This window comes from Chelonia mydas, chromosome 21, assembly GCF_015237465.2.
Source record: "Chelonia mydas isolate rCheMyd1 chromosome 21, rCheMyd1.pri.v2, whole genome shotgun sequence".
Lineage (NCBI taxonomy): Eukaryota > Metazoa > Chordata > Testudines > Cheloniidae > Chelonia > Chelonia mydas.
Window position 1 is genome coordinate 9067023 of NC_051261.2, and position 11205 is coordinate 9078227.

Below are 11205 nucleotides of genomic sequence, written 5' to 3' on the forward strand. Positions count from 1 at the left end.
GTTTGATCTTGCAGTCAAAGGTGCTAATTGCTTTACAATCTGAGCACCCGACAAAAGAAACAAACGTCTTCATACTTCATGGAGAAATAAAATACACCAAGTGTAGACGGTGGGTGAGCTCTGTGATATGGGAATTTGGGTGCCAGCAGATAATGGAGCAGGGGGCAGTGCCCAGGATATAAAAGTAGGGACTGTTGATCAGATGTATCAGCCTAGTTTTGTGGCAGTGACCAATGTGTTCGGATCAGGAGCTAGTTGGTGGAGAAATCGAGCACCATGAAGTGGCTCATCCTGGCTCTCAGAAGGGCTGGTGAAGTGAGTACAGTATTCCAGAATAGATATTGTATTGAGGAGTGCGTAGAAGTACCCACATAGTAAATAGATCAGCATTTCTGTATTCTGTTAAGTCATGTCCTTATGTTCCTTACAAAGTACTAGTAATTGTTGATATTTGTAAATCTATTTCTGCCTCTGCTCAGGCGTTCCCACTTTGGGTGGTAACACACTGAGCTGTATGAGGAAGGAACAGCATTATGGCAGGATACAGAGGGGAACAACATGAGAGATACTTGGGAGGACGAACCATTTCCTGAGCTGCTCTTTTTCTGTGCAGAGTCACTCTGAAGAAAGGAAAGTCTATGCGAGAGGTGATGAAGGAGAAAGGAGTTCTGGAGGATTTTCTGAAGCATCACAAAGTTGATCCTGCCAGGAAGTACCACTTCAATAATTACAATGTCGCCTATGTACCAATAGCCCACTATCTGGATGTGAGTATTAAGGCTTTCTCTCCGTCTGTCTTCTTTCTTTATGTAGTCTTGCTAGCCTTCTTTCCTACCTTATTACCTAGTCAATCTATGTACTTCTGTGGTCACAAGTCAATGGATCCCTCTTTTCAATCTTTGGAAATCTGTAACTATTTTGAAGTGGTTTGGATGAAAAAAATCTCACGGAATACAATGAACACACAAGTTCTGCGTCCAATTATATTTCTGTTTGGAGAAAAAGCAGTCTAGGTTGCCCTGTTTCCCCCCCCTAATTTATCATTCCCAAATGTTTGCTGTGTATTCCCTGGGACACATTGTGTGTCTTCTCCAGAGACTGGGCTTATGGTTATAGTGCAGGACTGGGAGTCAAGAAGTCACAGTTCTGTTCCTGACTCTGCGACTGACTTGCTGGGTGAATTGGGCAAGTCACTTCCCTTCTTCATACCTCGATTCCCCCGTATGCAAAATAATGGACCACCCCTGTGGAGCTTAATTCCTTAAAGGCTGTAAAGACCTTTGGCATCTTCAAATGGAAGATGCTAGAGAAGTCAAAATGTTGGAAAATGATTAAGAACACAAAGGAATCCACCTGCCCACACGTCTCCTCTCTTTTGCAGTCCTTCTACTTTGGAGAGATCAGCATTGGAACTCCGCCCCAGAACTTCCTGGTTCTCTTCGACACCGGCTCCTCCAACCTGTGGGTGCCCTCTACGTACTGCCAGAGCCAAGCCTGCAGTGAGTACTGCTCAGCTGTTAAATATTCAGTAGATGCATGTCCTGTGTGCATGGCTCCTGAGAAGCAGAGTCCAATTCCAACTAGGCAAGAAGATACAGCATCTTGCAAACCAAAAATGATCCTCTCAGACAGTATTTGTGAATGTCATACTAAGGTATCGGCTAGTCTCCTAGAGCTCTTTTCTAAGCCCTGAATACGGTATGGATCACTCTTTCCTTATAAAAAGGTACTACAATATTGTAAAATAGTAGTCCAAAACTCTCCAGCTGAGATACTGCACTGTAGAATACTGTAGTGTGTATACTAAAGTTTAAGCAGTCATGCTGGGAGACAACAAATGTTATGAATGGCAAAACTATTACCCAGAGCTTTAGCTGGTATAAATTGGCTTTAGTAGAGCGACACTTATTTACACCAGTTGAGGATCTGGCCCATAATTCTTAAAGGTTATGGTTTTGGGTACAAGGTAGGCAAATAAAGAAGATGGGCATTAAAAAAAGTCATATCAAAACTCCCAGGCTGACTCTTGGCCCTGTTCTTTCTAGGGTGACCAGATGTCTTGATTTTATAGGGACAGTCCCGATTTTTGGGTCTTTTTCTTATACAGGCTTCTATTGCCCCCCCACCCCTTGTCCCGATTTTTCACATTTGCTGTCTGGTCATTTCACTCCACGGGAAGTCAGCTGTTGGGAAATGCTGCCTTGTCAGGGCACTCAGTCCGCAGTTGAATGGGACTGGCTCAAATCACATTGCAGCCACCAAAGAGGATGACCACGATGTTGCAATCTTGTTTTTAATCTAGCCAATCATGCAAGGTTCAACCCCAGCCAGTCATCCACCTTTCCCGACACTGGAGTGACCTACACCCTGGACTATGGGTTTGGAGACCTGACTGTGGTTTTAGGTTATGACACAGTGACAGTAAGTGAAATTTGCGCCACCCCCATCACGCGTTGTCATTCGAGCTGTGTCTCTGGCATCATCGGACGTCACTGGGATTAATGGGGTTGTAGTTAGTAATGTCTTGTCTTGAATGCAACTTACTGAAGCGTGTACCCCACATAGCAGCAGGAAAATATGATACATCTTTCTAGTTTAACTGCAGTGGGCTTGGAAACATTTATCTGAGGACACTTTATGAGGTAAATTCCACTGGCCTCAGTGTAGTGACACCAGCAGTGAATTTGGTCCTGTACATTTGATTTTTATGTTGTTAATTAGACCCTGTTAATACAGGACATAATAAGGGCTTGTGTACATGAGAAACTTGCACCAATTTTGACTTAAGGTGTGAATTAAAACCGATTAAGTTAAATCCGCGCAAACCCCCGTGTGGATGCCCTTGTGTTGTTTTGAATGGCTTATTTTGGTGTCATTAAAGTTGATCAGGAACATAAGAGTGGGTTAGCTTCGTTAAGCAAAGTGACATAAAGCCACTCTTAAACCGAGAGAAGAGCTTCTATATGAATTGGTTTAAAAAGTGATTTAAGTTATACTCGTGCACCTTTCTTGCGTAGACAAGCCTCGAGTTAACCAGTGCATAGGTCAGTTAGGAATAACGTTAGCTATACTAACCATTACTAGGCACAAATTCTATGGCTATGTTTTTTTTCCCGATTTTGCTGTGCCTTGAATTTCTTCTCTGATTGAGACACTGTCCTCCACTGACTGCCACCCCATATGGAGCATATGCAGCTGCTTAGAGAAGCATCAGATCTAACCCTAATGATGTGCTTTATCGGACTGTCTTGAGCGTCAGCCACCCTTGAGAATGAAATGGTTACTTGTTTTTGTTGTCAACATTTAGGATAAAATTCTCCCCGCGGGCAATGATTTTCTTCCCTGGTAGATCCAGAACATCACCATTGAACACCAGGAATTTGGTCTGAGTCAGGATGAGCCTAGCAGCCCATTCTATTACACATATTTCGATGGGATTTTGGGAATGGCTTATCCTTCTGTAGCCATACCGGGGTACAACACACTTATGCAGGAGATGCTGCAGCAGGGCCAGCTTACTGAACCCACCTTCAGTTTCTATTTCTCACGGTAAGATCTCTCTCTCACCTCTCCTATATATTTTCGGTCTATATTTCCATCTCTCTCCCTGACCATATATTTACCCCTTAGTCTGGTTTCTTACAGTGGATCAATCACCCGGCCCCCCATCCACATGTATTTTATGCCCCATGCTCCAGAGGTCAGAATCTGATATTTTAACTATTTGAGTTTCCAGGCAACCAACGTATGATTACGGAGGGGAAGTCATCTTGGGAGGCATTGACACCCAGCTGTTCTCTGACCAGATTACCTGGGTTCCTGTTACCCAAGAAGTTTACTGGAAGATTGGTATTGAGGAGTAAGTTTTGTTTGCAATCTCCCCCTTTATTAACATGGGCGTGAGCCTTTCTTCCTGGTTGTCCCTGGGCAGCCTTTCCAGCTGTAATTAATGAAGTCAGCTGCCTTTTGTGAACTCAACTTTTCTGTGCCAGAGGCTGAAAAAAGGAGGAATTCTGTGTCCTTCTCTAGCTAGCCTAGAGAGATTATTACTTACACAAGATCTGATCTAGGCCCAGGATAAAGGTGGGGTCTGGATTTCAGACACTCTCTCAAAAGACTTTGGATCCAGGGTTTTGGTTCAAGTAATGCTAAAAGCGCCTATTATAGGCCCCAATTCAGCGAAGGTCTTAAGCATTGTCTTTAAACATGTCCTGAAGTCCTGAAGCAGCTACTTCGAGATAGGGGCATGCTTAAGTGCTTTGCTGAAGAGAGAGGGAGTTAAGCCCGCACTGAAAGTTAAGCGTGTGCTGCCGTCCTTTGCTGAATCGGGGCCAGTGGCAGTGCTTGGCTCTGTAGAATATGGGTCTCTGAACTGCACGTTACGGAATATCTGAAGCCTTGTGCTCTTGGCTCAGCCTGCATCAGAGGCATTCTCGTGGCTGACAGACGTGCACAGTGAAGTCTCTTGGGCTTCCCTCCTTAGGTTTGCTATTGGACAGCAGGTGACTGGCTGGTGCAGCCAAGGCTGCCAGGGCATTGTGGACACCGGGACGTTTCTGCTCACCATCCAAGAGCAGTACATGGGGGACTTCCTGGAGGCTGTGGGTGCTCAGGAATCCAACGGAGAGGGAGGAGCAAGAGGTGCCTGGCCACACTGCCGAGGACATCTGTGAGGGATCTTGCAGTGCCTGACACGAGGAATCCAAGACATAAGATGAGACTGATGGGTTTTTGGGTGATCAGACAAGGATTCCTAGAGGAGCTCAGGGGTTTAAACCAGAGGTTTAAAGCTGGTGACAGCACTAACTCCATCTGGGGAACAGAAAGTCTCCCCTGAGTTTGGGGGGAGAGCTTCTGATCTCCCTTTCCCCAGTGTAAATCAGAAGCAATTCTGCCCAAGTCAGTGGGCCAGATCATTAGTTGGTGTAAATGGGTGTAGCTCTGGAGTGACGTTGACTTACACACTCTGAAGAGCTGGCCCAGTGTAAAGTCAGCATGAGATTTGAAGCAGGCCGGTTGGGCGTAACCTTGCAGGTGGCCACACGTCAGACAGAAGAGCGTGTGTGAGGCTGGTGAATTGCTGCCCATGTAATGGCAGAGTGCTGCAGAGGGGTTTCTACTAGAGCTGTGTGACTAACTGGTTTTGCAGTTTCTCCAGCCAACCAAAAATTCGGGGGAAATATTTGGTTCTGTTCCAAAAAAGGTTAATTTGTTCAGCAGATTGGAAGAGTTCATGTCAGGCCATCATACCTGGTGTGAGCGTTTCCCTTGATAAGCTATAGCCCCATGGTTAGGGAATGGGAGAGCCCCAGGTCTGAATCGCTGCTCTGGAGTAGGGACTTGAATTCAGATCTTCCTCTCTCCCAGGGGAGTGCTCTAACCGCCAGGGCCAGGCTATTCTGGGCTGTTACCTGCAAAAATCTAGGGCACTGCATCTATACGCTACTGAGGGCTCAAGACGTGCCCCGGTTCATTTAGGTAGCCCACCTTTTCCCTACCAAGGGCTTAAGGTGTAAAGCACCTACCCTTACTCATGGGGCTCAAGGAAAACCTGGTCAATTTAAGTACCCGCCCTTACCCACGGTGCTCAGGGCCATACGGGTCCACGGGATCTTTTCCCAGTGAAGAGCCTTACACAGCTGCGCTCTGAACATCTATTTATTAGCAACGTACAGAGAACACACACGCCAAGCCAATCTCTTATGCTCACCACTCCCAATATACAGACAAACTTCACCCCATCAGGATTCCCTCGTCTGAGGGCGCCGGTTGATGCCTCTGCACGTCATGGTCGTGCAGAGGGGTCCGAGTTCTAGCTCTGGAGATGGTTCCCAAAGAGCATTGCTTTTTATTTGCATTATATAGGTAAAACTAGCGACCGCCTTTAACGTCACTAACCCTATTACATTATACGATCCCCCTAGGCAGAAAAATTTAACCTATTGTGCACTGGCACCTATGTTTCCTCCTCCCTGCTCAAATCTTTTTTGTGCTTTATCTTTCATGCCCGAATTGTAACTTATTTATGACTTTCTTTGTTTGTGCAGATGGTCAGCATAAATTCTCTGGTCAGAGCTTATCTGATCTATTTTACCATTTGTTGGGGTCTCTCTGTATCCCCCCTAAAACTTCCCAACACCTGGGTGTCTCTATTTTACAGCCCTTGGTGTTATAACTCTGGTTAGGGGCATTCCTGAGGTGGGGATGCCTTAAGTACTGGAATAATTTTTTCTCAATTTTAGTGGCGAAATCCCTGAGTTTCACTCAAGGCTAGTTTAGTATAGGGGTGAGTCAAGTCACAGGCTTAGGGCTGGGTTGCTCTCGATCGCTTCTGTTGAAGCTTTTCCACTTTGTATAAATGCTTAAATATTTATAGTGCCAAAGAGAGAGAGAGAGAGAGAGAATGAGTGCGAATCCTCTATTGACACTCACCTGATGGGTAAGAGGTGTGGATTTAAATCATTCTCTGCCTGATTCTCATGTTGAAATGGAACAGCTTCAACAGGAGAGACTGAGAGAAACACACCTTGCAGTAGCCTAGTGGTTAGAGCACTCACTTGGCACAGGGGAGATCTGAGTTCAAGTCCCTGCTACAGGGTGGGGATCTTAATGTAGATTTCCCACCTTCCAGGAAAGGGCTCTCACCAAAGGTTATAAAGAGGGAACACATGTGTGAGCACTGGCACATGGTTTCCTGGCCCTGAGAAAACTTTCCCCAGCTGAAACTATCAGATCAAGTTCATGAATAGTTTTGGTCCATTTTTCAGCAAAACAATTCTCCCAGCTCTAATTTCTGCCCTCAGTTGGGTGGAATGGTAGATGCTGTATAGTGCCCATTCTCCTCTGTTGGGAGCAGCCTCTGCTCTAGGTTGTAACTGTCTCAACCCCCTCTTGTTCTTTTCTTTCACAGTACATGGCTGGCGGCAGCAACGTCCAGGACATGCCGACCACCACCTTCGTCATTAACGGATCCCAGTTCCCGCTGCCCCCCTCCGTCTACGCCCTCAATGTATGTATCACTTTAAAGGCAAAACCAACTTCTATCTTACAGAGACAATGAACCATGCACGGGTGTCAGACAGGGGGTCAGAGCTTCTGTGCAAAGACAGAGACCTTTCCCGCTCCATCCCACCACATTGCAGCCCTGTTTGCCTGTCATTTCTAACAGCACTCAAAAACCGATGGGGTGTTTGTGTTCCCACAATGAGAGCTTATGGGGGCCTGCTCCTGCTCCCATCAAAACCATTGCAAAGCTTCTAAAAATTCCACTGGCGTGTCAGAGTGCAGCTTATACATCCCTACAGACGTGTCTCTCTCTTTTTCCCCCTTACAGAACAATGGCTAGTGCAGAGTTGCGGTTGAGACCACTTATGTATCTTCTCAGAATGAGCAGCCAATCTGGATCCTGGGTAACATCTTCCTTAGGGAATATTATTCTGTCTTTGATATGGCTAACAACAGAGTGGGCTTTGCCCCATCAGCCTAGCCAAACCAGGCCTCGCCAGAACCGGATGAAGGCATTCCCTTTCCTGTCTAAAGCTTCTCTCCTGGACACTGTTGGGATCAGACTGAGTTCATATGGACAGATTGAATCATTCTTAATGTACCTTGCATACAAGCGAGGGAGGGATAGCTCAAGGGTCTGAGCACTGGCCTGCTAAACCCAGGGTTGTGAGTTCAATCCTTGAGGGGTCCATTTAGGGATCTGGAGCAAAAATTGGGGATTGGTCCTGCTTTGAGCAGGGGGTTGGACTAGATGACCTCCTGTGGTCCCTTCCAACCGTGATATTCTATGATTCATACAGCCTTAGCTTGCTTGTGGGTAACAATCAGTGCTCTCCAAATGTATTATTGTGAATAAACTGCAAAGAGTCAAATTGCTTTTTGTTGCCTTTGGAGTTTGTTGAGTGAAGAATGAGCCCAGCTGTTTGTTTGTGGTATCACAACCTTATTAACACACACCAATTGCTACCTAGGTATAAAGGAGGAAATTAACCTCTCGGTGATCCATTTCTGCCCCAATTTCAAAACAGCTAAGCACATAGCAGCTCCCATTGAGAACAATGGATTAAATCCCCCTTTTGTTTCTATTAGGAAATCTTCTGTAGCACAGAATGACCTTTCTTTGCACAGCTGTAATGGAGATGCTGATGCTTGACTAGCTGGCAAGGGGATGTGGGCAGTTTCATCCCCTGATGTTAGCAATAAGCTTTGAGATTCTCAGATGGGATGGGGATAGCAGGCCAAAATGTGGTTGCTGTGAAGAAGGCAGAGATCCTGTTTGTGCTCTGTATTTACATGCTATTACCATCACATAGATGTCCTGAGCTGCTGGCTCTGTTCCTATCCAAGACTACCCTAACCAGTGGAATAGTACATGGTAGGGCTCTCAAGCAATTAAAAAATTAATTGTGATTAATGCTGCCCATTTCTTGTTTACAATGTCACCTGAAAATAAGAACAGGCATTCACATGGCACTGTTGTAGCCAGAGCCACAAGATATTTACATGCCAGATGTGCTAAAGATTCATATTTCCCTTAATGCTTCAACCACCATTGCAGGGGACATGCGTCCATGCTGATGACGGGGTTCTGCTTGATAACAATCCAAAGCAATGCGGACTGATGCATGTTCATTTTCATCATCTGAGTCAGATGCCACTTGCAGAAGGTTGATTTTCTTTTTTGGTGGTTCCGGTTCTGTAGTTTCCGCATCAGAGTGTTGCTCTTTTAAGACTTCTGAAAGCATGCTCCACACCTCGTCCCGCTCAGATTTTGGAAGGCACTTCAGATTCTTAAACCTTGGGTTGAATGCTGTAGCTATCTTTAGAAATCTCACATTGGTGCCTTCTTTGCATTTTGTCAGATCTGCAGGGAAAGTATTCTTAAAATGAACAATTTGTGCTGAATCATCATCTGAGACTGCTATAACATGAAATACATGGCAGAGTGTGGTAAAATAGAGCTGAAGACATACAATTTTCCCCGAAGGAGTTCATTCACAAATTTAATTAATGCGTTATTTTTTTAATGAGCATCATCAGCATGGAAGCATGTCCTCTGGAATGGTGGCCGAAGCAGGAAGGGACATATGAATGTTTAGCACATCTTGCACGTAAATACTTTGCAATGCGAGCTACAAAAGTCCCATGCAAATGCCTGTTCTCACTTTCTGGCGACATTTTAAATAAGAAGTGAGCAGCATTATCTCCCGTAAATATAAACAAACTTGTTTGTCTTAGCAATTGACTGAACGAGAAGTAGGACTGAGTGGATTTGTAGGCTCTAAAGTTTTACATTGTTTTGTTTTTGAGTGCAGTTATGTAAGAAAAAACCCTACATTTGAAAGTTGCACTTTCACGATTAAGAGATTGCGCTACAGTACTTGTATGAGGTGAATTGAAAAATACTATTTCTTTTGTTTATCATTTTTACAGTGCAAATATTTGTAATAAAAAATAATATAACGTGAGCAGTGTACACTTTGTATTCTGTGCTGAAATTGAAACCAATATATTTGAAAATGTAGAAAAACATCCACATTTTTTTTTTAGTAAATTTCAAATGGTATTCTATTGTTTAACAATGTGGTTAAAACTGCGATTAACCGCAATTAATTTTTTTGAGTTAACCACATGAGTTAACTGCGATTAATCAACAGCCCTAGTACATGGAGTTCCTGATTTCCCATGACTGCACTTAAGGAGCTTTAGTTCTGCCAAAGGCTGGTTACTGTTTCACATGTTGCCAGTGCAGAACCTAATACGGAAACACAAACTCAGCCTTAGAGAGGTGACGGACTAGGAATAAAACACAGACAGCAGCTGTGCGAAACCTGCTCCCACTGAAGTCTGTAGGAGTTCCGCCATCGACTACAGTGGAATCAGGATTCGGAGGTGCAGCCCAGGCCGGCAGAAGAGCTGCCAGGATGGCTGAGGACTCAGGACGGATGGGGGTTCTCTCACGTGATGAAGCTGATGGGTGTGGGGAACTGTCCACTGAAATGCCATCGTCCACCAGAGGTTGCCTTGCTCGCGAATGCTGCGTTTGCAAATCAGCCTTTGTCTACCACTGGAGAAGGGGAATCTGGGCAGGAGAGCGTGAGAGAGATTAGATACTACAGTCCACAGCATAGTTCAGTTCGTGTCTAAACCATGTTGTCGCTTAGTGTGCTACTGGAAGGCGCTCTGATATTATGGTGATGAGCATGGTATAAGAACCTGTTTAGACTAGACTAGAATTTCCAGGAAGATGCAATGCAGCCCTTCCAGCATTGTGTGTGTGTTTTACTATGTCTGTGGGTCCATTAGATAAGACTTTATAATCCATAGTTATTGGATTCCAGAGCACTTTTGTAAGGTTAAGGATTTACCCCGGAGCACTTGCTTATTATCATTTAATATTTATATTACAGTAACATCTAGAGGCCTCAATTGAAACTGAGGTCTTATTGTGCTAGGTGCTGTATGGACATAGAAGAGAGAGTCCCTGCCCCAAAGAGCTGACCATCTAAATACACAAAGGGGGGAGGGGAAACAGAGGCACAGTGATTTTTACAGCAGATCAGCAGCAGAGCTGGGACAATAATGCAGGTCTCCTGAGTCCCAGACCGGTGCACTAGCCACTGCCTCTTGGTCAAAATATCCTCTTTCCTCATAGTTGTGTATTGTGTTCTGTGCTAATTAGCTGCTGCCATCCACCCCAGAAGCAGCTGCATTCTAGTAGTGCTTTCGGAGTCTATCTATAAATGTTGCTTTCCCAGCCCATTCTTCTTCAGCCCATTCTGTCTGAGGGAAAGGAAGCACATGGTGACCTCAAAGCCTGCGGGCTTGAATGCAAACAATCAGCATAAAGGACCCAAAGGGTCAAATCCTGCTTTCATTTACAGTGGCATAAAACCAGCAACATTCCACTGATGTTAGTGGGCTTCCTTTACTCACAGTTTTCACAGATGCAAGAAAGCCCAATTTGGCCCCATCATTTTACCACTGAGAAAAGTCCCTGGGCCTCTATATTTGGCACAAGGAAGGGAATGAAAAGCTTTTAGAGGTAGAAATGTGCCAGGGCAAGGGCTGTGAGCTGGGCTTCTTTGTTTCAATTCCCAATGCCCCTCATTTCAGATCCAACCATTTGCCACCAGGGAGCATCTTGGCCCGTTGTGGTGGCACACTGAGGAGCATGTGTTGCTGTGGCAGTATCTATAG

At 45.0% G+C, this 11205-nt stretch overlaps 1 pseudogene; it reads left to right on the forward strand.

Moving 5' to 3' along the window:
• Nucleotides 1-276: 276 nt before the first annotated feature.
• LOC102941121 lies at nucleotides 277-7821 on the forward strand (annotated as a pseudogene).
• Nucleotides 7822-11205: the final 3384 nt, after the last annotated feature.